The following is a 23842-nucleotide window of genomic DNA, read 5'->3' on the forward strand; positions in this document are numbered from 1 at the left end:
GAATAGTACACGGCCAGAGAGTACTGACCTACCCCCCTGCGGACCTGGAGCAAAAAGCGCTAGGTGCCCCTTTGGGAACCTTCGGCCACCTCCGGAGAGTTTCGGCTCTTTCCGCCAGTTCCCGCTCGGCTCTTCACTGATGGGCGCGCTATCGCCCACCCTTAGCCCTGCCGCTTCACCTAGCCTTTTGGCTGTCCCGCACGCGGACGCGCCCCCACTCATTCGCCGTTCCTTCTCGTTTGGCCCTTGACCCGCTCCCCGGCTTCCCGCAACTCGGGCACGCGAACCCGGCGCGAAGAACGAGCGCCCGAGACGAGCGGTAACCCGACCGCCCAGCGTCGCCCGCCGGCCGCGGGCCCTTGCGCCCTCGCGCCAGGTCCCCCGGCTCAGGTCTCCCTCGCGCGCCTCTCGGCCGCAACCTCCTCGCGCGCGGCGCAGCGGCGTCGCGCCGGCGCGAGTACGCGCGCTGCGCTCTGGCTGGCTGGGGCGCACGCGCGCGCGCGGGCTCCGAGGCGGGGCGAGGGGCGAGCAGCGCGAGTGCGGGCGAGGGTCGCTGTGGATCCGCGGGCACTCCGGCCGCAGCCGCGCCTGCGAGTCTCTGCCCGCCGCCCGGCGGACGAGGGAAGCGGGGAAGGCGGCCGTGGGGGCGGGGCGGCGGCGGGCCTTGGGCGAGCTCGGGGAGGAGCGCGGCAGCGACGGCGGCAGCTCCGGGGGACGAGGACGAGGAGGAGGCGGAGGCTCTTTCCTCATCCCAGACCCAGGAGCGTCCGGGACGCAGCGCCCGGAACTGGGGGACGCGGCGGCTGCAGGGAGCCCGGGCTAGGTGAGGCTGAGTGTGTTGGGTGAAGTGGGTGGCGGGGTGAGAGGGGCCAGAGGTGGAGCGGGGGCTCGCGGTAGGGAAAAGAGGGAAGGGGCAGTTGTTGGGGGGTGGGGTACCGAGAGGAGGGGGACCGTGAGCCCTTCGGGACCTGCAGAGGGCCGAGGGTTTGTGGAGTTAAAGGGGCGAGCGAAGCACACGGGTCCGAGTTGCGGAGTTTCCAAAGGATAGGCCAGAGAAACAATGGAGTGAGGGGGGCTCTGGCTTGAGCGTGTGCCGTTCTGGGTTTAGGAAACTACGAATGTGATCGAAAAGAATGAAATAATGGGTAATTCGAAATGTGAAGTACAGCGAAATGGGAATGGATGAAAAACCTTCTTGGGTGTCAGCGGTCCTTAGGACGCCAAGTGCCCTCATGGGACTTAAAGGATAGAAGAACAATTTCGAAATTTGAGAATTGGGAAGGCAAAGAGAGGCAAAGAATTGGAGTTTGGTTTTGAATTAAAGCACAGTATCGGATAAGTGCACTATTGGATTTTTTTAGAAGGTGGGTTAGTTTTAGACTTGGCCCCTTGCTAAGTCATGCAAGCCAGTCTTTCAATAATTTTATAATTATTTGTAGTCAGTTTTATTGTAAGGCAAACCTGTAATATTTATTCCCGATCAGCTCACCAGACTACATAATTTTTCTGCATTTATTGAAGCGGGAGAGGACACATTACCAGAAATATCTTGCTAGGAGTGAGGTCACTAATGCTGCAGAGTTCAAGGTGTTTGGAATGGAAAGCTGTGATGAAAATCTAATTTTTTGTGTTTTGTTAGAATTTCAGTTTTCCATTGAGAAATGTTCATAAGCCATCTAATTTTGGTTTTGTGCTTGGGGAAGAGAATTGGGGTTTTTGAGAAACTGTTCAGTGGGTGCTAATTCCTAATGATCCAGCTGCCTGAGTACCTTCCAGTTTGAGGTAAGGTGACCCGGGAATGCTGTGAAAAAGTATTTCTGGGTTGTGGAATTTGTATCCACTTCTCCCCCACCCACCCTTTGGAGGGTCCTACTCGGTAACCCAGGCTGGCTTGGAATCAACTGTGTAACCCAGTTCCTCTTGAAGTGTATTTTGCCTCAGACTCCCCAAATTCTGGGATTACAGGTGTGGACCATTATGTTGGACTTATATTTTCTAGATTCTTGCAGTCCAAGACAGAATCTGATACAGCACTAACTAGAAGATTGCAGAGTTTGAAGTTGTCATTGGCATTACATATTCATAGATCTCTGTTAAGCTTTTCATTTGTGAGGTGTTACCTTTTGCTGACTCATCTAAACTAAAAATTTCTGGGCATTTTATATTTTTCAGCTATGTTTATTGTTTATTTTTTCTTTCTTTCTTTTTTTTTTTTTTTTTTTGAGACAGGGTTTCTCTATAGCTTTGGAGCCTGTCCTGGAACTAGCTCTTGTAGCCTAGGTTGGCTTTGAACTTACAGAGATCTGCCTGCCTCTGCCTCCTGAGTGCTGGGATTAAAGGCGTGTCAGCTATGTTTCTAATAGCAAGCAACATTAGGCTACCTTATAAATATCCAAAAAGCATATCCAAATTACACTTTTAAAAATTCTTGCTGGAGTGGTGGTGGCGCATGCCTTTAATCTTAGTACTTGGGAAACAGAGACAGACGACAGGCATTCTGTGAGCTCAGTCCAGCCTGGTCTACGGAGCGAGTTCCAGGACAGCCAGGGCTGTTACCCCGAGAAACCCTGTCTCGGGGGAAAAAAGTCTTATTTATTATTTTAAATTATACATGTCAGTGTGTTTGTACATGTGAGCGCAGTGCCCCAGAGACCAGAAGAGGAGGTTGACTTCCCTGGAATTGGAGAGACAGTTTTGCGCCTCCTGAAATGGCAATCAAACTCTGATCTTCTGCAATAGTCCATGCTTTTAGCCACTAGAGCCATTTGTCATGTCTCTAAATCGTACTTCAATTAAGAATTGTTTTGAGATGATAACACTCTATATCTGGTCTGTAATTCATAGTAATTGTTTCTGTCTCAGGCTCAGTTTGGGCCAAAGAAGCAGTCATGCCTGGCTGAACTTTACAGGCTTTTACTAAAGCCCAGACTCACTTGGAACTGTGTGTGATCCTCTTATCTCAGTCTCCCAATTGTTGGGATTGCAGGAATGAGCTGGTGTATCCATCCATATACTTTCCAAAAAAAAAAAAAAAAAAAGACGTGTGTCTGTGTCTGTGTGCACGCACGTCTGCAGTGTGTATGCTGTAGGCCAGAAGAGGGTGTCAGATCTTCTGTAGCAGAAGTTACAGGTAGCTGTGAGCTTCCTGATGTGGGAGCCAAACACCTCTGAACGAGCTTAACTGCTAAACCGCCTCTCAAGCTCCTCTACTCCCTATCTTGATTGATAAAAAGCAGTATGATCTGGTTTTAACTTGAGTCCAATATGATAATAGTAATTTGTTTCCTTCTTGCCTCCCATCCCCTGCCGTCCTGTTTTTTTTTTTAAGTTCTCCTTAATCTTTTTGTCTTAACCTCCCAGATGTTGTGATTACAGGTATGAACCACCATGCCTGACTGATGCAAATGACGCTTTTGCTTGATTGGTTCGTAGGCAAACAATTCCATCTGTAGAATATTTGGAAAATTTATTGCTCCTTTGGTTTTAAAGTTTCTAGGTTCTAGTTTTAATGCTAAAAGCATCTCACTAAGATTTGCCTTGTGATCACACTTACTTTTTCTGTTTAGTCTAGATGATGTAGTGCACATGGTACACAGAAGTCAAGACAGCAGGGGCAGAGCCAGAACTCATTGTCTCGGGAATACAATTGAGAACTGCTCAGTGCTGAAGTGCTCTCCAAGCACCTGTTGATCCCACAGTTGATACTGGCATTACTTCTAAATATAGACAAGATGCTGTTAGAAACCCCGAATGAGTAGAGCAGAAACAGCTGGGGCCTGAGGAAGGCGCTGTAGGTTACCAGCCAAAACATCAGCACGCACGATCCGGGGAGCCTGATCAGGCTTCTGAGGCTAGTTACTAACAGAGGGAATTGGGGAAGAGGGGACGCGAAAGTCTTCTTTTGTTGAGGTTTTATGTGTTTCGTGTGCTAAACTGTATAGTCACTCAATATTGGCATCAAAAGAAACTTATATTAACTGTTTTTTAAATTGCTACTTGTAGTTTCCCGTTGCAGAACCACCACATTAAAGCTGGGAGTGGAAAAGACACCGTTCGTTTGGACCGCTTTAGAGGTGCAGCTGCTTATATCAGTCTTGCTGCTTTCCCTGGAGACTGAAGTAAAGCTTGTGTTTGTTCTGTTTCGGGGAAGGAGGAGTCCACTCCTCATGTGAACATGTGACCGAAGGACCTTGTAGAATAGGATTCAGCCTTCCCCACTGCGTTCAGTGTGTGCTCGGCGTCATTGAGAGCGCCATCCCCTTTGTAGTGAGGCCCTGACTTTCTGGGGAATCATCTGGGCTCTAGACAGCGAAGCGTGCCTGGTCACCTTTCTGCTTTCCTTATATTTTGCCACAAGGGTTTATTATTCTTTCTTGGTTGTTTTATTTTTTTTTTTTTTTATTACTGTGGTGAACTATACATCCAGGTCAGTCAGGTCTACACAGTGACACCTTATCTGAAACAAACATACCGCAAAATTTTACTGTTTAATTTATTTACTTATTGAAGCAGAATCATATTAGAGGATGTTTTAACCATTTTAAATGTGCAGACCACAGCATTAGGTGCTTTCACATGGCTGGACACCATTAGCTATCTTGTGAACTTTTTTCTTCTGAAAGGAAAACTCCCTGTGTATCAAACAGCAACTCCTTATTCCCCTAAGCCTGTCAATCACCGTTCTAGCCGGGCGGTGGTGGCGCACGCCTTTAGTCCCAGCACTCGGGAGGCAGAGGCAGGCGGATCTCTGTGAGTTCGAGGCCAGCCTGGTCTACAAAGGGAGTTCCAGGACAGGCTCCAAAGCTACAGAGAAACCCTGTCTCGAAAAACCAAAAAAAAAAAAAAAAAAAAAAAAAATCACCGTTCTACTATCTACCTCCATGAGTTTGACTACTCTGTGTATTTCCTGTATTATTCTCCCCCCCACCATGTGAGTATGTGTGTGTGTACATGCCCATGTGCACTGGGGATTGAATTTAGGGCCATATGCAATATACCATTGAATTCCTGGGTTCAAATAAGCCTCTTGCCTCATTCTCTCTCTCTCTTTTTCAAAGCAGGGTTTCTTTGTGTAACAGTTAACAGTCTTGGCTGTGCTGGAACTCGCATTGTAGACCAGGCTGGCCTCGAATTCACTGAGATCCACCTGCCTCTGCCTTCAAAGTGCTGGAACTAAAGGCGTGCACCACCCAGCTTTTGCCTCATTTCCTAGACAGCTGAGACCAGGTGTTCGCTACTGCATTCTCCCACACTGCCTTCTGTTTGTTTTCCCTCAGTGGACATTTATGTTGCTTTACCTCTTTGGACTATCTTTCAGTTTTTAGTGATATTGCTGGGATCAAGCCAGGTATGATGCTTGTACTTTCATTCCAAAATTTTGGCGTCTTAAGTCCTAAGACTGGTTCTCTAGTTCAAGTTCAGCCTAGACTGTCTCACAAAACACACTACAACAACAAAGAATTACCATATCCGGAAAGTTTCTTTCCTTTGACACCAGGTCTCATGTAGCCCAGACAGGCCTCAGATTTAATATGCAGTTTAGGATGATTTTGAGTTCCTGATCCTCCCGTCTCTGCTCCCCAAGTGCCTCTCCACCTTCTTTTTATCTTTTTGTTTTGTGAGACAAGTGCTCACTCTGTAGCCCAAACTGGCATGGGGTTCAGTATGGAGTCTAGGTTGGCCTGTGGAGCCCTGTGTCCTGGAGCTGGCCTCGCGCTCAGAGATCTGCCTGCCTCTAACTTCATTACCACTGGGATTGAAGGTGTGTGTCACCATGACAGTCTTGACAGTCTTCCGGGTTGGCCGTGGGCTCAGTGTTGCCCCTCTTCCGTTTTCCTTTCAGACGTGTGCCATGTGCCTGGCTCTGCGCTTTGTTTCGAGGAAGCTAAAGTTCTTTCAGGCTGGTAATTTCATTGCTTGCCCCCTGAAGATAGCACTCCACCTTATGTATTAGGTGGTGCTTGCTCACTAACTTTGTTTATACTTGCAGAACACTTGTAGAACTGATTTCAAAGAAAATGTTTTTTCTCAGTTTTCTTCTTTCTGATGTAGAAGGGACCATTTATGCTATATAGATCTTTTTATCCACATATGCAAATGTGATGCTATCTTCAGAGTGTTGTACCTATATAAAAAAAGCATCAATAGTGTAGCAAATTTCCAGTACACTTGCTTGGGTAAACATTTTTTCTTCATTTAAAGAGGTTTTACACACATCATTTGCTGGTTACTATTTATCTTTTTTGCTTGTATGTTTGTTTTTGTTTGCTTTGAGACCCGGTTTCTCTTTGTAGCTTTGGCTGTCCTGGAACTCTTTAGACCATGCTGGCCTCAAAGTCGCCTGCCTCTGTCTCCTAAGTGCTGGGATCAAGGTGTGTGCCAGCAATGCCCAGCCTACTGTTGATCTTTTATATCTAGTTCATTCATTGAAAATGATCTGACCCCTGGCATATGCTTGAAATTTTTGTTCAGTTTTGCTTTTGTTTTTAGACAGGGTCTTACTGTGTGGTCTAGGCTGGTCTATCAAGGCTGTCCTGGAAATTTGAGACAATCCTGCCTCAGTATCCTGAGATTACAGATGTATGATGCCACACCCAGCTACTTCAAATATTTGTAATTTGATTCCATTTTCTTATGGATATGAATCATCACATTATACCAAATATAAAGCAAAATGTCCCTTAGGGTGGTCTCACCTCCCATTTTATTACTTTCTAAATGTCCTTCGGAAGTTAATTGTTCCTACCTTTTACCTATGATCATTGGGCCTCAAAGTGGCTGTAGGGTTTATATGCTGTTTACCTGGAGCGTTGTGGAAACTTAGTTAGGCCACAGTCACTGTGGAGGCATCTGTCTGAAGCTCAGGCTAACTGCTTGATACTTGAATTGGTCCTGAACTATTTTACGTATTTGAGGTTTAAAAATCTCTTAGGTTTCTGACTAATGAGGATTCACCAGAGGCCAGTATTTACTGTCAGTGTTCGTGTATAGCATGGCAGCTCGTGGGAGTGGGTTTTGAGTGTGCTTCATTATGTATTTGAGCAGAATATATATATATATATATATATATATATATATATATGAATGAAAGAACATTTTAAACTTGAAAATACTGCTGCTATTAGTTCCTATTGGTCTGAGTAGCAGTGAAAACATCAGTTTGTAAAATCTGCAGTGTCTTCTGTGTTGAATACATATGGGTCTGTACAGTGATAATTGGCTCGCTACTGTTGTAAGCCTACTCTTTTTTCTCCTTTTTTTAAAAAAGATTTTTATTTGTTATGTATACAGGGTTTTTCCTGCATGTATCCTGCAGGCCAGAAGAGGGCACCAAATCTTATTACAGATGGTTGTGAGCCACCATGTGGTTTCTGGGAATTGAACTCAGGACCTCTGGAAGAGCAGCCAGTGCTCTTTACCTCTGAGCCATCTCTCCAGCCCCTGTAAGCCTACTGTTAACTGTAGAGCACTACTCTCCTTTGAATTACCCACTTGGTCTGTGGTCAGCACACAGCTGGGTCTAGCTGGCCTCCTGTTACCTAAGTTCTAAGTATGCATTAGTGTGTGGCAGAATAATAAATTGCCTTTGTAGTCTCCCTGCTTATTCTAAACAAATCCTTTATGTAAGGATCTCAGTATGAGGGACTCTGTTACATTTATATTTTAGTTAATGAATTAAAAATTTAATTTTGTTACAGATTCTCACTGTTCAGTTTTAGTTGATCTAGAACTTGCCCTGTAGACCTTGAACTCACAGACTTCCCCCAGTTTTGGGATTGAAGGTGTGTACCACCACACCCACTGGGTCTGTTGTACTTAATGAAAATAATGGAATTTGTTTACAACTAATGTCTTTATGTTCTGAGGGGTTGATGATGTAGAGCCACCATAGGACTAAGTCAGCATTAGCTTAGCCCAGACTTGATGTTAGGTTAGATTCAAACATTTTTTTGAGATGGTTTGCCTAATTTCTTATTAGGTTGACAGTGTTTATAATAATGTTCAGTTAAATTGTTGGACTCTAGTGTCCAAACACTGAGGAGGAGTCACCCCCCAGAGACCATCTCATACACCACAGCCGATGCAAAAGCATGAGGATTTTATTAATTCTGTCATGACAGGGTCCCCCAGCACTCGGGAAGCCGAGGGACCTCGAATAGATGTTACAGGCTACTTTTAAAGGGGCCACAGAAGCAAGGGGGGTTGTTCTTTGACTATTCTGATTGGCTTATTCGAAAGGGCTATTACCAATAATTGACTGGAGAGCTGTTGCCAGATCAGGTGAGGTAAGAGGTCATTTTGACCCCGTTTCCCAGGGGACTGAACCAAAGCATACATATTTGGGTAATTGTTCAGGAACTGAGTATGTGCGAGTGTAGCTGTTAGGTCCTTGGTTCCCAGGGGAGGAGGGGAAGCACTATGGCACAGAGGCTGAGAGGATTCAGAATTGTCAAAATGGCTTCAGGATTGTCTTAAAGTCTTACAAAATAATATTTTGTTTTCTTTTTTTAAAAAAAGTTTTATTTATTTGATGTGTGTGGGTGTTTGATATGTTCATCGGGTGCATGTAGTGCCTGTGGAGGTCAGTCAGACTTAGATCCCCCAGAACTGGAGTTAGAGATGGTTGTGAGCTTCCATGTGGGTGCTGGGAACTGAACCCAGGGCCTTTACAAGAGCAACCAGAGCTCTTAACTACTGAGCCAGCTCTATTTTTATTTGATGCGTGTAGGGGTTTTGCCTGCATGTGTGTCTATGTGCCATGAGAATGCCTGGTGCTCTTGAAGGTCAGAAGAGACTGTCAAACCTTTGGAACTGGAGTTACAGATGGTTGGTTGTGAACCTCCATGTGAGTACTGGGAACTTAATTTGGCTTCTCTGTAAGAACACCAAGTGCTGCTCTTAACTGCAGAGCCATCTCTCCAGCCCTACATCTTTGATTAGACAATGAAACTGAGAATATAGAAGAATTCTTACAGGGCTGGAGAGATGGCTCGGAGGTTAAGAGCACTGTCTGCTCTTCCAAGGATTATGAGTTCAATTCCCAGCAACCACATGGTGGCTCACAACCATCTATAATGGGATCTGACACCCTCTTCTGGCCTGCAGACACACATACAAACAGAATACGGTATACATAATAAATAAAATATTTAAAAAAAAAAGAATTCTTACATATTCTACTGGCCACTGTGAAATAGCAAAAGTATATTATTAATTTTTTATTATTAATTTTCTTGATAACTGAAGTTGTTTTGGCTTTTAGTCTTTTGAGATAGGTTCTGCCCATAGACCTTACTTTGTAGACCAGGCTGGCGTTTAACTAACAGTTTTTTTTTCTGTTCTAGCCAGTACTGGCGTTACAGGTGTGAGAGTACTATACATGGCCTTAATTATTTTTTTATTGATATTTATTGAGCTCTACATTTTTCTTTGCTCCCCTCCCTGCCTCTCCCCTCCTCCCTTCCACCCTCCTCCATGGTTCCCTGTGCTCCCAATTTATTCAGGAGATCTTATCTTTTTCTACTTTCTACTTCCCACGTAGATTAGATCTATGTAAGTCTCTCTTAGTGTCCATATTGTTGTCTAAATTCTCTGGGATTGGTTTGTGGGCTGGCTTTCTCTGCTTTATGTTTAAAAACCACCTATGAGTGAGTACATGTGATAATTGTCTTTCTATGTCTGGGTTACCTCACTCAAAGTAATGTTTTCTAGCTTCATCCATTTTCCTGCAAAATTCAAGCTGTCATTTTTTTTTTTTTTGCTGTGTAGTACTCCATTGTGTAAATGTACCACATTTTCCTTATCCATTCTTCAGTCAAGGGGCATTTAGGTTGTTTCCACGTTCTGGCTATGACAAAGCTGCTATGAACATAGTTGAGCACATGTCCTTGTGGCACGATTGAGCATCCTTTGGATATATACCCAAAAGTGGTATTACTGGGTCTTGAGGAAGGTTGTTTCCTAATTTTCTGAGAAATCGCCACACTGACATCCAGAGGGGTTGGACCAGCTTGCATTCCCACCAGCAATGCAGAAGTGTTCCCTTTTCCCCACAACCTTTCCAACATAAGTTGTCATCAGTGATTTTGATCTTGGCCATTCTTACAGGTGTAAGATGGAATCTCAGAATTGTTTTGATTTTCATTTCTCTGATGACTAAGGATGTTGAACATTTCCTTAAGTGTCTTTCAGCCATTTTAGATTCCTCTGTTGAGAGTTCTCTGTTTAGGTCTGTATTCCATTTTTTTTTTTTTTCGAGACAGGGTTTCTTAGTAGCTTTTTGGTTCCTGTCTTGGAACTAGCTCTTGTAGACCAGGCTGGCCTCGAACTCACAGAGATCCGCCTGTCTCTGCCTCCCAAGTGCTGGGATTAAAGACGTGTACCACCATCGCCTGGCTTCCATTTTTTTTTTTTTATTGGATTATTTGTTCTTTTGGTGTCCAATTTCTTTGAGTTCTTTGTATATTTTGGAGATCAGCCCTCTGTCTGATGTGGGATTGATGAAGATCTTTTCCCATTCTGTAGGCTGTTGTTTTGTCTTGTTGACTGTGTCCTTTGCTTTACAGAAGCTTTTCAGTTTCAGGAGGTCCCATTTATTAATTGTTTCTCTCAGTGTTTGTGCTGCTGGGGTTCTATTTAGGAAGTGGTTCCCTGTGCCAATGCATTCAAGTGTACTTCCCACTTTCTTTTCTATAAGGTTCAGTGTGGCTGGCTTTATGTTGAAGTCTTTGATCCATTTGGACTTGAGTTTTGTGCATGGTGATAGATATGGGTCTGTATTCATTCTTCTACATGTCGATATCCAGTTATGCCAGCACCACTTGTTAAATATGCTTTCTGTTTTCCATTTGATATTTTTTGCTTCTTTGTCAAAAATCAGGTGTCTGAAGATGTGTGGATTCATATCCGGGTCTTCTATTCGGTTCCATTGGTCCTCCTGTCTGTTCTTATGCCAATACCAGGCTGTTTTCAGTACTGTAGCTCTGTAGTAGAGTTTGAAGTCAGGGATTGTGATGGCTCCAGAAGTTCTTTTATTGTACAGGATTGTTTTGGCTATCCTGGGTAGTTTACTTTTCCATATGAAGTTGAGTACTGTTTTTTCGAGGTCTTTAAAGAATTTTGCTGGGATTTTGATGGGCATTGTGTTGAATCTGTAGATTGCTTTTGGTAAGATTTTTTTTTTTTTTTTTTTTTTTTTTGGTGTTTCAAGACAGGGTTTCTCTGTAGCTTTGGTGCCTGTCCCGGAACTAGTTCTTATGACCAGGCTGACCTCGAACTCCCAGAGATCCGCCTGCCTCTGCCTCCCGAGAGCTGGGATTAAAGGTGTGCGCCACTACTGCCCGGCTGAGAAACTTTTTTTTAATTTAATGTGTATGGATATTTTGTCTACATTCAATCTGTATACAATGTACTTGTCTGGCATACTTGGAGGCCAAAAGAGGGTATTGGAGCTCAAGGGACTAAAGAAGGCTGTGAGGTACTGTGTAGGTGATGGGAACCAAACCTGGCTCCCCTAGAAGAGCAGCCAGTGATCTTAACTGCTGAGCCATCTCTCCAGTCCCAGAATTATAATCATACCTAACTTTTAAAGATTATTAATTGTATTAATTTTTTAGAGTAAATATACAGTGTAATGGGTTTCCTTGTAGCATTTGCATACATGTCATTATAAATAGTTTCCTCTCTCCTGAGACAGAATCTCCCTATGGAATCAGAGCTGCATTCACACTGCTGATCCTCCTGCCTCAGCTGAAGAGGACTGCCGTTTGATAACCAAAATGAAAATCTGTTGAATAGTATTATAGTTCACAGCATTTCTGTCAGGTTCTTACTCATTTTTATTGCTAAATGCTATTTATTTTATATGGATGGCATATTTTATTTCTCTTTTGACTATTGGTCATTTTTACCTTTAGCTGTTATGAAAAGTGCTTGGAGGTTCATTCTTTTAATCCCAACACTCAGAGACAGAAGCAGACAGATCTCTGTGGTTTTTTTGTTGTTTTTGTTTGTTTGTTTGTTTGTTTTGGAACTAGCTCTTGTAGAACTCACAGAGATCTGCCTGCGTCTGCCTGGCGAGTGCTGAATTAAAGGCCTGTGCCACCACCGCCTGACTCTGGTTCTTGAGACCAGTCTTGTTTACCTAGCAAGTTCTAGGTCGGCTGGGGATATATGGTGAGATACTGTGCTGGTGGTACACGCCTTTAATCCCAGTGTTTAGGAGGCAGAGGCAGGCAGATCTCTGAGAGTAGACCAGGCCAGCATAATCTACAGAGAGAGTTCAGGACAACCAGGGCTACACAGAGAAACCCTGTCTTTTTTTTTTTTTAATATTTATTTATTATGTATACAATATTCTGTGTGTATGTCTGCAGGCCAGAAGAGGGCACTAGACCTCTTTACAGATGGTTGTGAGCCACCATGTGGTTGCTGGGAATTGAACTCAGAACCTTTGGAAGAGCAGGCAATGATCTTAGCCACTGAGCCATCTCTCCAGCCCCAGAGAAACCCTGTCTTGAAAAACAAAAAAACAAGCCGGGCGGTGGTGGCGCACGCCTTTAATTCCAGCACTTGGGAGGCAGAGGCAGGCGGATCTCTGTGAGTTCGAGACCAGCCTGGTCTACAAGAGCTAGTTCCAGGACAGGCTCCAAAACCACAGAGAAACCCTGTCTCGAAAAAAAAAAAAAAAAAAAAAAAAGAAATGCTGAGTGAGCTTCCCTGAGCTGTCCGCTGAGTGAGCTTTCGGCTGAGTGCCTGTTCTCAGTCCTTCTGAGTCCATCTACAGCTGAGTGGAATTGATGAGCTGAGTAGGAATTCGAGACTAGGATTTTTGAGGAGCTACCATGTAGTTTTCCACAGATGCACCATTTTATGTTGCACTAGCAATAAATACAGTGTGTTAATTTCTCTACATCCTCTGTAGCCCTGCTCCTGTCCCACCCACCTGCTTGTTACTGTAGACATCTTAGGTGTGAAGTGGTATGTAGTTGTGTGGGTTTTATGGGATTTTGTGGGTTTTTTGTTTTGTTTTTGTTTTTCGAGACAGGGTTTCTTTGTAGCTTTGGAGCCTATCCTGAAACTAGCTCTTGTAGACCAGGCTGACCTAGAACTCAGAGATCCATCTGCCTCTGCCTCCCAAGTGCTGTAATTAAAGGTGTGCATTGCTACTGCCCAGTTCTGATTTGCATTTCTTTACTGACAAGTGATGTTGAACACCATTTATTTATTTATTTATTTATTTATTTATTTAATTTTATTTTCTTTGGTTTTTCGAGACAGGGTTTCTCTGTAGCTTTGGAGCCTGTCCTGGAACTAGCTCTTGTAGATCAGGCTGGCCTCAAACTCAAAGAGATCCACCTGCCTCTACATCGCAGTGCTGGGATTAAAGGCGTGCGCCACCACTGCCTGTTTAATGTTGAGCATCTTTTAAAAACTTTGTGTATGTGTAAGTGCCTGGGTGAGTTTATGTGCATCATGTGCACGCAGCAATCCATGGAGGACAGAAGAGGGCACCGGATCCCCTGGAACTGGAGTGGCCCACAGTTGTGAGTTGCTGCATGTGCTGGGAACTGAACCCTGGTCCTCTGCAGTAAGTACTCTTTACCATCGTGACATGTAATTTTCCAGACCATAGTTGAGTGTCTTGTCATGTGTTTTTTTCTTTTTGTATTTTCTTTAGAGGAATGTATATTGAGATCTTTTTTCCATTTCTAGAATTAATTAAGTTGATTAGTTTTGAGACAGGTGTCTGTTGCCAAGACTGGCCTGGTATTAGGTTTAGACTCTTACCCTGCTGTTTCAGGTTCCGTATGACTATTGAGCCAGTGGCTAGGAACACTTGGCTCTGTTAGTGTACATAGTTTGTACTCAGTAAATATTAACTGATCCTACAGTTAGGATTATATTTGTTATCGTTACCTGCATTGGCAGGAAATGGTGCTTACGTTTTCCAAAGTAAGAGGTGAAACCACAAAATCTATACTTATTGTCAATTAAAGTTTTAACTGCCAGTGTTGATATTTTGCTCTTAATGTCCTAAATCATCAGTGTCTAAGTCATCCCCAATGCCTCTGTTATCAGTCAGCTGGCTGGGGTCCTAATGCTCTACCCAAGGAGGAATTGTGGGTAGGCAAAGAAAAGCTGACAGTCCTCCAGCCATGGAGTGCCAGGTTCTAGGTTGGACTGGTGGATTCATAGACTTTTATATGCTGCTCTAAGTGTTGGAAGTTATCAGCACACAGTTTTAGGCAGTCTGCTTGAAGCTTATTGCTCTGGGCTTTAACAGCCATTAGTGTGATCACTTGGCAGCTAGCTAATCATCAGCTCAGCATCCAGAAGCAGTGTGTGACGGGCAGCTGACAACAGCAAGGAACGGCAGACGGCACTGTCCAGTGCTGGAGCTCCTGCCTAGGCCTCAGGTGCTGAACCGCTGGCCCTGTAGTGATGGTGCTGTGACTCAGGTCCGTGTTCTCAGAATCCTCAATCTTAGGTGTCTGAGCTCCTTGGCTCTGTAGAAGTCTTGGCTCTTTGGAGGTCTTCCAGTGACCAGGCCCTGTAGTTTCTCTTCTTTTGTCCCTTGGTGTCCCTGAGGCCTCCGCTCCCTGCTGTTTTGCTTCAGCTACCCTTTTGCGGCTACTGCTGCCCCCTCCAATGTCACTGTTGCTGTCTTCAGTCTGCTAGCACTTGCTGCTGCTTCTGTTGTCCTTTCTTGTTCCAGCCCAGCGTGCTCAACTGATGGTAAAGGACAAAAGTAGGCTAGAAAGGGCTGGGCACTGTGATGGGCACGGTGACAAATACCTTTGACCTCAGAACTCAGTGGGGGGTAGAGGACATTCAAGGTCAGCCTTGGCTACGTAGTGAATTTAAGGCCAGTCTGAACTACATGAGACCCTATCTCAATTTTTAAAAACAACAAGCAAAACCAAGAAGTCTTTGCAATGTGAGTGTACTCAATGGTAAAGCTCTTGCTTGCTGTATGCGAGGGTCTAGATTCTATCCTCAGCAATAACAACCAAAAAAGGGTCCAGTGAAAGATCACTTGAGGTTTTTTTCCTTCTTCCCTTCATGTCTATACTTATTAAAAACTGAAAAACAGGCCGGGCGGTGGGGGCACTTGGGAGGCAGAGGCAGGCAGATCTCTATGAGTTTGAGGCTAGCCTGATCTACAAGAACTAGTTCCAGGACAGGCTCCAAAGCTACAGAGAAACCCTGTCTCAAAAAAAAAAAAAGACAGAACCTGTATAAGAAATATATCAGATTGGGGGCTGGAGAGATGGCTCAGTATTTAAGGCCACTTTTTTGCTCTTCCAAAGGATCCAGTTTGGTTTGCAGCAACTCCAGCCCCAGAGGATCTTCTTCTGGCCTTTGTGGGCATCCATACACACATGGCAGATACACAGACAATATACACAAACAGAAAGAGAAAAAAAAGGTTTCCAAACTGGAACTGGATGGATAGCTCAGGGGTTAAGAGCATTGACTGCTTTTCTAGAGGACCTGGGTTCAAATTCCAGCACCTACATGGTAACTCTGTCTGTAACTCCAGTTCCAGGAGATCCAATGCCCTATTCTGTTCTACATGCATGTCGGCCATATAAGCTTACACAATTACATATGCATACATATAAAATAAAAGATAAGTAAATAATTAATAAAAACCAGTTAAAAAAAAGCCTTTGGAATAGTAATTGTGAGAGACATTATTAATTAGGGAGTCCCTCTTCCTGTGCCAGACCACATCCTTTTCCTCTACCTCTGCCTCTTAGAGCCAGCATCCACAAGTAGGGTATTCACTGGCAAACTGTTGGTAATAGATTAATTAAGTGCTGTTCCTCAAATACTTGGTGTTTCTTACTGTGCAGGTTGTTTTCCAGCATGTGTCCATGCTGATTGATATCTATGCTGGTCATTGTTCCGCGGCCCTGTGTTCCATTTTCAATCCAGTGATTATAGGTTCATGTCTCAGCTTCATCGAGAATCTCACAGGCTTCATCTTCTAGTTCTTTTGGGTTCATCTTCCTGCCTCAGCCTCTGGAGTACTGTGATTACAGATGTGCACCAGCCCATCTTTTATTGGGCCAAATGTTCCAGCAGTAGGGGGCAACACAGGAAAATGGCTCTGTGCTGGCTGGAAAGGGTGTGTGTGGCAAGGGTGTTTGCACCAATCATAGGAGACTCTCATGTAAATAAAGACTCTGTGCCAATCACACTGCAGTCCCCCATGTTGAAGGGACGTGCTTCAGAGGACCTGCTTCTCTTGTAGCCTGGATGGAAATAGCTGCAGGGTCATTTAGAGTCCACTGAGGCCCATGGTGGCACGCACATGTCTAGCACTAGCTTTTCAAACACTTGTGGCTGGTGCGGTGCCTGTTTAAGCAGTAACCAGCTGTGATTGCTATGCAGATTCCTCAAGGCAACCACAGAAACTTCAAAGCAGCTAGTGCTGGCGTGAGTGTTGTCCTCCATTGAAGTTTGGTGGGGGATAAGGGAAGGGTCTAACAGCTGTTAGGGAACCAAATGGCTCTGGCTCCCAATACCTTAGCTTATTTAAAGGAAGAGTGGACACTAAAGGGGTGATTTCAATAAAGGCAAACATTACAGTGGACTTGTAGTGTTTAACAACACTGTAACAGTGTCTAACTCCTGCCCAACCAAGTATTTCAGGGAGACCGTCTAGTCACCATCTACTTACACTGATACTTAGACAAGTTTTCCTTCATTCTGCCCTTTTAGGAGACAGTTACTTGTAAATGCCACAATTAGAATACTTCTGGAAAGTCTTTGGGGAAGTCCACTTTTTATAGTTAATGATACTGGTCATTGATGCATTTATTCTGCCCACCCATACTTGGTGCTGGAGAACATGGTAGGCAAGGACTCCACCAACTGCCAGCCCTGTATTACTGTCATCTTTCTGCTGCTACAACATGGCTTTATTAACTGGTCAGAGGTAGAAGAAAGGGGGGTTTTACCCTGCAGGGAGGATCTTTTGTTTGTTCCTTGCACAGGTCCTTACTATGTATGTAGTCCATCATAGTCTCTCCGGCTGAGTGCTGGCATTGTGGGAGTGCATCACCATGCTGGCACAGAACTGCCACCTGGGACTGATGGCTGTTTTCTGACAGGTGGTCGGTAGACTGCTCGTTTCATTATGCCATGATCTGGAGTGGAGTACTTGTTTTTTTTTTTTTTTTTAATATTTATTTATTATGTATACAATATTCTTTCTACATGTATGCCTGCAGGCCAGAAGAGGGCACCAGATCTCATTACAGATGGTTGTGAGCCACCATGTGGTTGCTGGGAATTGAACTCAGGACCTTTGGAAGATCAGGCAATGCTCTTAACCCCTGAGCCATCTCTCCAGCCCTGGAGTAGTTGTTTTAAGCAGAATGTATAGAAAGCTGACCACAAATCTTAATCTGGTTGTTTTCTTTGATTAAATGTTATGAATCGTATACATTCAGCAACTAGTAATTATTGATGGTCTTTCTCCGTGTGTTACCTAGCTTTGTCCTGAACTCTCCTGTCTTTCACCTCCACACCTATTTCTATGAACTGTGCCAGCAATGCCACTGGATTGAATGAATTTTATGTATGTAGGTATCATGTAGGTATTTTTACCTATTTATTTGACTTCAGGTCTGTATTCTCTTTTGAAAATTATTTACGGGACTGGAGAGATAGCAGTTAAGAACACTGGCTGCTTTTCCAGAGGTCTTGAGTTCAATTCCCAGCAACCACATGGTGGCTCACAACCATTTGTAATGAGATCTGGTGCCCTGTTTTGGCCTGCTGGCATACATGCAAACAGAACACTGTATACATAATAAATACATAAAAATACGTACATTTAAAAAATCATTTACCTGTTAGTAATTAATTGATTGTGTGTGTGTGTTGTACATGTGGATGTCTGAGGGCAACTAGCGAGAGTTAGTTCTCATTTCACTGTGGAGTCTAGGGATTAAACTTACATTTTCAGGGCTTGGTAACAGGCACATACCCCTCGACCTATCTCACATCCTACCTCTATTTTTTTGAGGGAATGTCTCCCTGTACAGCCCTGGATGGCCTGGTACTTGCTCTGTGTCAGGCTGGACTCTTAAGCCGAGGCAGTGCTACTCCCTGTCTTCCCTAGTGCTGGGGTCACAGGTGACATCACATTCTTTGTATCTCTATTTCCCTGATGAACATCTTTGGCTTTTTATTACTGTTGTCTGTATTAAGACGCACTACTGTTTGTGTACTACTGGAAAGTGGAAACAGGCTTAAATGAGTAGTCTGTTGAAGTACAGCTGAGAAGGTAGTAAGTCAAACAAGGCATACTGGTACAAGTCTGTAGTCCTAACATTCAGCAGGCGGAGGAAACACGATTGTGAATTCCAAACTGCAGGCTACCAAATCTCAAATGGAGATTTTATTTTTTATTCTTTTTTATTATGTAAATTTATTAATTATGTATATAGTGTTCTGGGCACCAGATCTCATTATACATGAGTGTGTGTAATCATGTGGTTGCTGGGAATTGAACTCAGGACCTCTGGAACAGCAGTCAGTTCCCTTAACCTCTGAGCCATCTCTCCAGCCCTTTTTTTTTATTCTTTTTTAATGTTTTTAACGAGCTCTACATTTTTCTCTGCTACCTCCTTTCTCCCCCTCCCTTCTGCCCTCTCCTGTGACCCCCATGCTCCCAGTTTACTCAGGAGATCTTGTTTTTTCCTCCTTCCTATGTAGATCCATGTATGTCTCTCTTAGGGTCCTCTTTATTGTCTAGGTTCTCTGGGTTGTGGACGGTGCTGTAGGTTGGTTTTTTTCCTGTCTAGAAGCCATTTATGAGTGAATACATATATTTGTCTTTCTGGGTCTGGGTTACCTCACTCAATATGTGTTTTTAGATCCATCTATCAAATGGAGATTTTAAATTAGAAGTTGTTTCAATGGGGCTGAAGAGGTGGTTCAACTGACTGTTAAGAGCACTGGCTGCTCTTCCGGATAACACTGGTTCAGATCTCAGCAACCATTTGGCCATTCATAACCATCCATAACTATCATTTCAGAGGATCCTGTCTTAGTTAGTTTTCTTTTTTTCTTTTTAAAAGATTTTATTTAATATGTGTACACTGTTTTGGTCTGCATGTGTGCCTACAGGCCAGAAGAGGGCACCAGATCTCATTACAGATGGTTGTGAGTCACTATGTGGTTGCTGGGAATTGAACTCAGGACCTCTGGAAGAGCAGCCAGTGCTCTTAACCACTGAGCCATCTCTCCAGCCCACATGTAATAATTTTTTTTTTTTTCGGTTTTTCAAGACAGGGTTTCTCTGTGGTTTTGGAGCCTGTCCTGGAACTAGCTCTTGTAGACCAGGCTGGTCTCGAACTCACAGAGATCCACCTGCCTCTGCCTCCCAAGTGCTGTGATTAAAGGCGTGTGCCACCATCGCCCGGCCACATGTAATAAATTTTATTTATTCTTTTTTCAGTTTAATTTCCCTTTTTCCAGATTAGTAGTGCTCCAGGAACTTAGCACACATACGTAACAATAATATGTTGTCAGCGGCTTCTGATTTTTCAGAGATGTTAAACTATTAAAAAGGGGTCTAGAAAGAGATGGCTTAGAGGTTAAGAGCACTTACGTTCTCTTCCAGAGAACATGAGTTTGGTTCCCAGCACTCATCAGCTCACAACCACCTGGCACTCTAGAGAACATGAGTTTGGTTCCCAGCACTCATCAGCTCACAACCACCTGGCACTCTAGCTCCAGGGAATTCCAGGAATGCCCTCTTCTGGCCTCCGTGGGTGTGTACACCACACAAAAATATATATACATAGGGCTGGAGAATTGTCTTGGTGCTTAAGAACACTTGTTGCTCTTGCAGAAGACCTGTGTTCAATTCTCAGCACCCTCTTGGCGGTTCACAACAGTCTATAATTCCAGTTCCAGGGGATGAAATGCCTTCTTTTGATCTCTTTCTGTGTTGCCACTATGGCCGCTTCCACAGTGCAACAGCATTTGGTTATGACAGAGACTGTATGACTTAGAAAGCTAAAATAATTACCATCTTGTTACAAAAAAGTTAGCTGGCATCTAGTCTAGTTCATCATAATGGTTTCATAGATTATATTGTATTAAGATGAGGATTATAACTAGCTGCCAGTAGTCCATCATGCTTGAGTTTACACGCAAAGACCGGGTGCATATAGCTCAGTGGTCGAGCACTTAACTTGCATGTGCCCATTCAGGGCAAATGGAGTAGGAAAAACTTGATTTTTTTTCCCCCAAGACCTTTCTACAACTGTTGCTGATCCAGTAAATGTAGACTGTCAGTTTTGTAAACTACAAACCTTGGAGCCAGACTTTTTTATATTTAAATTTTTTCCAAGAGTCTCATTCTGTGCCCTAAGCTGGTTTTAAGCTGGAGATCTTTCTCCCTGAGCCCATTGAATGATAGCATTACAGGCACGTTCTGTCATCTTAATGCGTCTCTCTGTAATCTTATGTCTGATATTATTAGGAGCAGTTTTAAATTTTTAAAAAAATTTCTTTAATATGTATGAGTATTTTGCCTACATGTAAGTCTGTGCACCACGAGTGTACTTGGTACCTGAAGAAGGTGTCAGATTGTTTGGAACTGGACTTGTAGGTGATTATGAACCTCCATGTGGGTGCTAGGAATTGAACCTGGATTTTCTGGAAGAGCAACCAGTGCTCTTAACTGCTGAGTCAACTCTCAGCCCCAGGAATAGGCTTTTTGTTTTTCTTTTTTTTTTTTCATTTTTAAATTTTATTAAAAAATTTTTCTAGCTGGGCGGTGGTGGCGCACGCCTTTAATCCCAGCACTCGGGAGGCAGAGGCAGGCGGATCTCTGGGAGTTTGAGGCCAGCCTGGTCTACAAGAGCTAGTTCCAGGACAGGCACCAAAGCTACAGAGAAACCCTGTCTCGAAAAACAAAAACAAACAAAAAAAAATTTTTTTCTAACATATATCCTGACCAATTTCCCTTCTCTCCCCTTCCCTGAGTTTTCCCACCTCACCTCCCTCCTCCCCCCAGTAGTATTTTTTTTTTTTTTTTTTTGAGACAGGGTCTTGGTATGTAACACAGGCAGGCTCAGTTGAACTCATAACCCTTCCATCATCTGAATGCTGGTATTGTAGGCATGTATCACCATCCTGACTTTTTGGTTTTGTTTTGTTTTTGAGAAAGGGTTCAGACTGGCCTCCAATTTAGAGAGATCTGCCTGCCTCTGCCTCACAAGCGCTAGGATTAAATGCGTGTACCACCACCGCCTGGCAGTTTTTAAATATTTTGAAAAGAATCTCATGTAACTGAGGCTAATCTTTATCTTCCAGGGTTTCTGTCTTTGCCTCCTGAGTGCTAGGATTATAGGTTTGCATGACCTTGGGCCCCTGGTTGTTTCTAGTATTTTTTTTCCTTCAGTGCTGGGGATCAAACTCAGACCCATTAGCATTCTGGCTAAGCACTCCGTCATTGAGCTACAGCCTAGCTTTTGACGTTTCTTAAAATTTTATATGTATGAGTATTTAACCTGCATGTCTGTGTATGTACCTTCTGTAAGCCTGGTGCCCAGGGAGATCGAAATGGGTGTGGCATCCCTGGGAAGGGAGATAAAGGTGTTGGGAACAGCCATGTGGGGGAGTGCTGAGATTCAAACCTGGGGGCTCTCAAGCAATGGTGCTCCTAACTGCTCAGCCATCTGTCTCTCCAGCCCTAGAACCTACTTATTTATTTGTTTGCTTGCTGGTTTGTTTGTTTTAAGGCAACTCTCTGTATAGCTCAGGTTGGCCTCTATTACTCAGGTTAAAGATGTGTATTGCCATGCTCCGCCATTCCTGACAGGTCTGAAGTAAATTTTATTGAACAACAGTAGAACTTTTGAACAAAGCAAAAGTTACTAGGTAGTTGTTGGGGCTCATTGTGAAAGCAGTGCTTACTTACTAAGCTGGAAATGTGCATAGACAGCTGGCATGACTGTACGATCCTGTAATGCCAACATTACATACAAGTAGGCCGGAAGATTGGGAGTTCCAGGCCATCATGGACATAAAAAAACAAAACTTTTTAAAGTAGAAACCTAAATATTTGCCCTGTGAGCAAGAGAGATCCCACCTCTTTCTGAATGAGAAGACTCTTCTTTGCCGTTAGTCCCAAAGCCCAGACGAATACTTAGATCAGCCACGTTGGTAGGATGTAGTGGTGCATGCTTTTAATCTCAACTCTGCGGAGACAAAAACAGGACAGTCCCTGAGTTCCAGGTCATCCAGAGCTGCACAGTGATAAACTGTCTCAGACAGCAACAACAGTAGAAAAACAAACAAAACCAAAGCCTCATTATGGGTTAAATAGACGTTTTTGGTTTCTTTTGAAACAGGATTTTGCTGTGTATCCCAGGCAGGCCTTGGATGCCCAGCAGTCTTTTTGGTTCAGCCTCTAAGTGCTGGGATTATAGTATGCCCGCTAACCTTTCCTTGATTTTTATAAACTATTCAATATAGTGATATAAAATCTCTTTAAACAGTTCAGTGGATGGAATAGTCTTGGATTGGGACTAGAGAGATGGCTTAGAGACCAAGCATTTGCTGCTCTTAAAGAGGGCCTGGCATTTCACAACCCTCTAGAACTCCAGTTCCAGGGGATCTGGTGCTCTCTTCTGGCCTCAGTGTGCACTGCATCCATGTGTGTGGTACGCTTACATGCCCACAAAACACTCATACACATAGCATAAAAGTAAATCCTAAAAAATAGCCTTAATTATCGGTATTATTCACTATTTAAAGAATCATCAGAAAGCAGGATATGTATTTTTATTCCTACTAAATTAATTATGATTATATTTTTCTTGGTATTTGCTAAAACAAACCTTTGTCTAGGAAAAAGTGAAGAAAGCTTAATTAAACTGCTGCTGAATAATTGAGAGAGTTTTAGTGACTTAGCAGATGAAAGCCACCCTCTTTCGGAATGTCTGGTGGAAGTACACAGTGGAGAAAGCTTGAGTTTCCTTAACTGCTGTTGTTCTTGCTGGTCTCTTCCAGTATACCTTTTTCCATTTTGTTGGGGCCAGTTAGTTTCTGTCTGAAGCTGTTTTAGTTTTCCTACAGAAGTCAGACTTAATTGTAATTACAATCTGTGCTTTTAAGAATTTAAATTAAGCCGGGCGGTGGTGGCGCACGCCTTTAATCCCAGCACTCGGGAGGCAGAGGCAGGCGGATCTCTGTGAGTTTGAGACCAGCCTGGTCTACAAGAGCTAGTTCCAGGACAGGCTCCAAAACCACAGAGAAACCCTGTCTCGAAAAACCAAAAAAAAAAAAAAAAAAAAAAAAAAGAATTTAAATTAATTAATGGTTTTTTTGAGACAGGGTTTCTCTGTAGCTCTGTCTTGGAACTCTGTAGACCAGGCTGGCCTTGAACTCACAGAGATCCGCCTGTCTCTGCCTCCCTAGTGCTGGAATTAAAGGTGTACGCCACCCTAAAATTTTATATGTATTGATGTTTTACCTGCCCTGTGCTCACAGGCAAGGTGTGGGGCCAGCTCTCCTGAAACCACAGATATTAACATGGCTTTAGGAAACAGTCCAGACCGCAGATGTCCCAGTGAGCTTTGGTTGTAACATGGGCAGCAGTGTATTTTGAACATTCTTAGCAGACTCTGGACTATCTGCTTATCAGTGGCAACTGTTTCCTGATTGAAAATGGGGAACAAAATATTCACGTGTGCAGTTTTTCTTTGCAGGTTATTTACATGGTGACAGTAATGATGGGATTCAATTGTATTTTTAATAGAGTAGCTCCTGATCAATAAAAAATTTGAAGAAATAAAATAAGAAA

General features: G+C 43.6%; 1 protein-coding gene across 2 annotated transcripts in view; it reads left to right on the forward strand.

The window, feature by feature from the left end:
* Positions 1-536: 536 nt before the first annotated feature.
* Spats2 (spermatogenesis associated serine rich 2) overlaps positions 537-23842 on the forward strand; it is a 75263-nt gene continuing 51957 nt past the window's right edge. The window contains exon 1 of one of the 2 annotated variants that reach the window (XM_057792808.1): positions 537-823. The gene's annotated coding sequence lies outside the window, so the exon portion shown is untranslated. The remainder of the gene's footprint in view (positions 824-23842) is intronic. The other variant, XM_057792809.1, reaches the window with a different exon arrangement.

The sequence above is a fragment of the Chionomys nivalis genome, chromosome 17 (assembly GCF_950005125.1).
Source record: "Chionomys nivalis chromosome 17, mChiNiv1.1, whole genome shotgun sequence".
NCBI lineage: Eukaryota > Metazoa > Chordata > Mammalia > Rodentia > Cricetidae > Chionomys > Chionomys nivalis.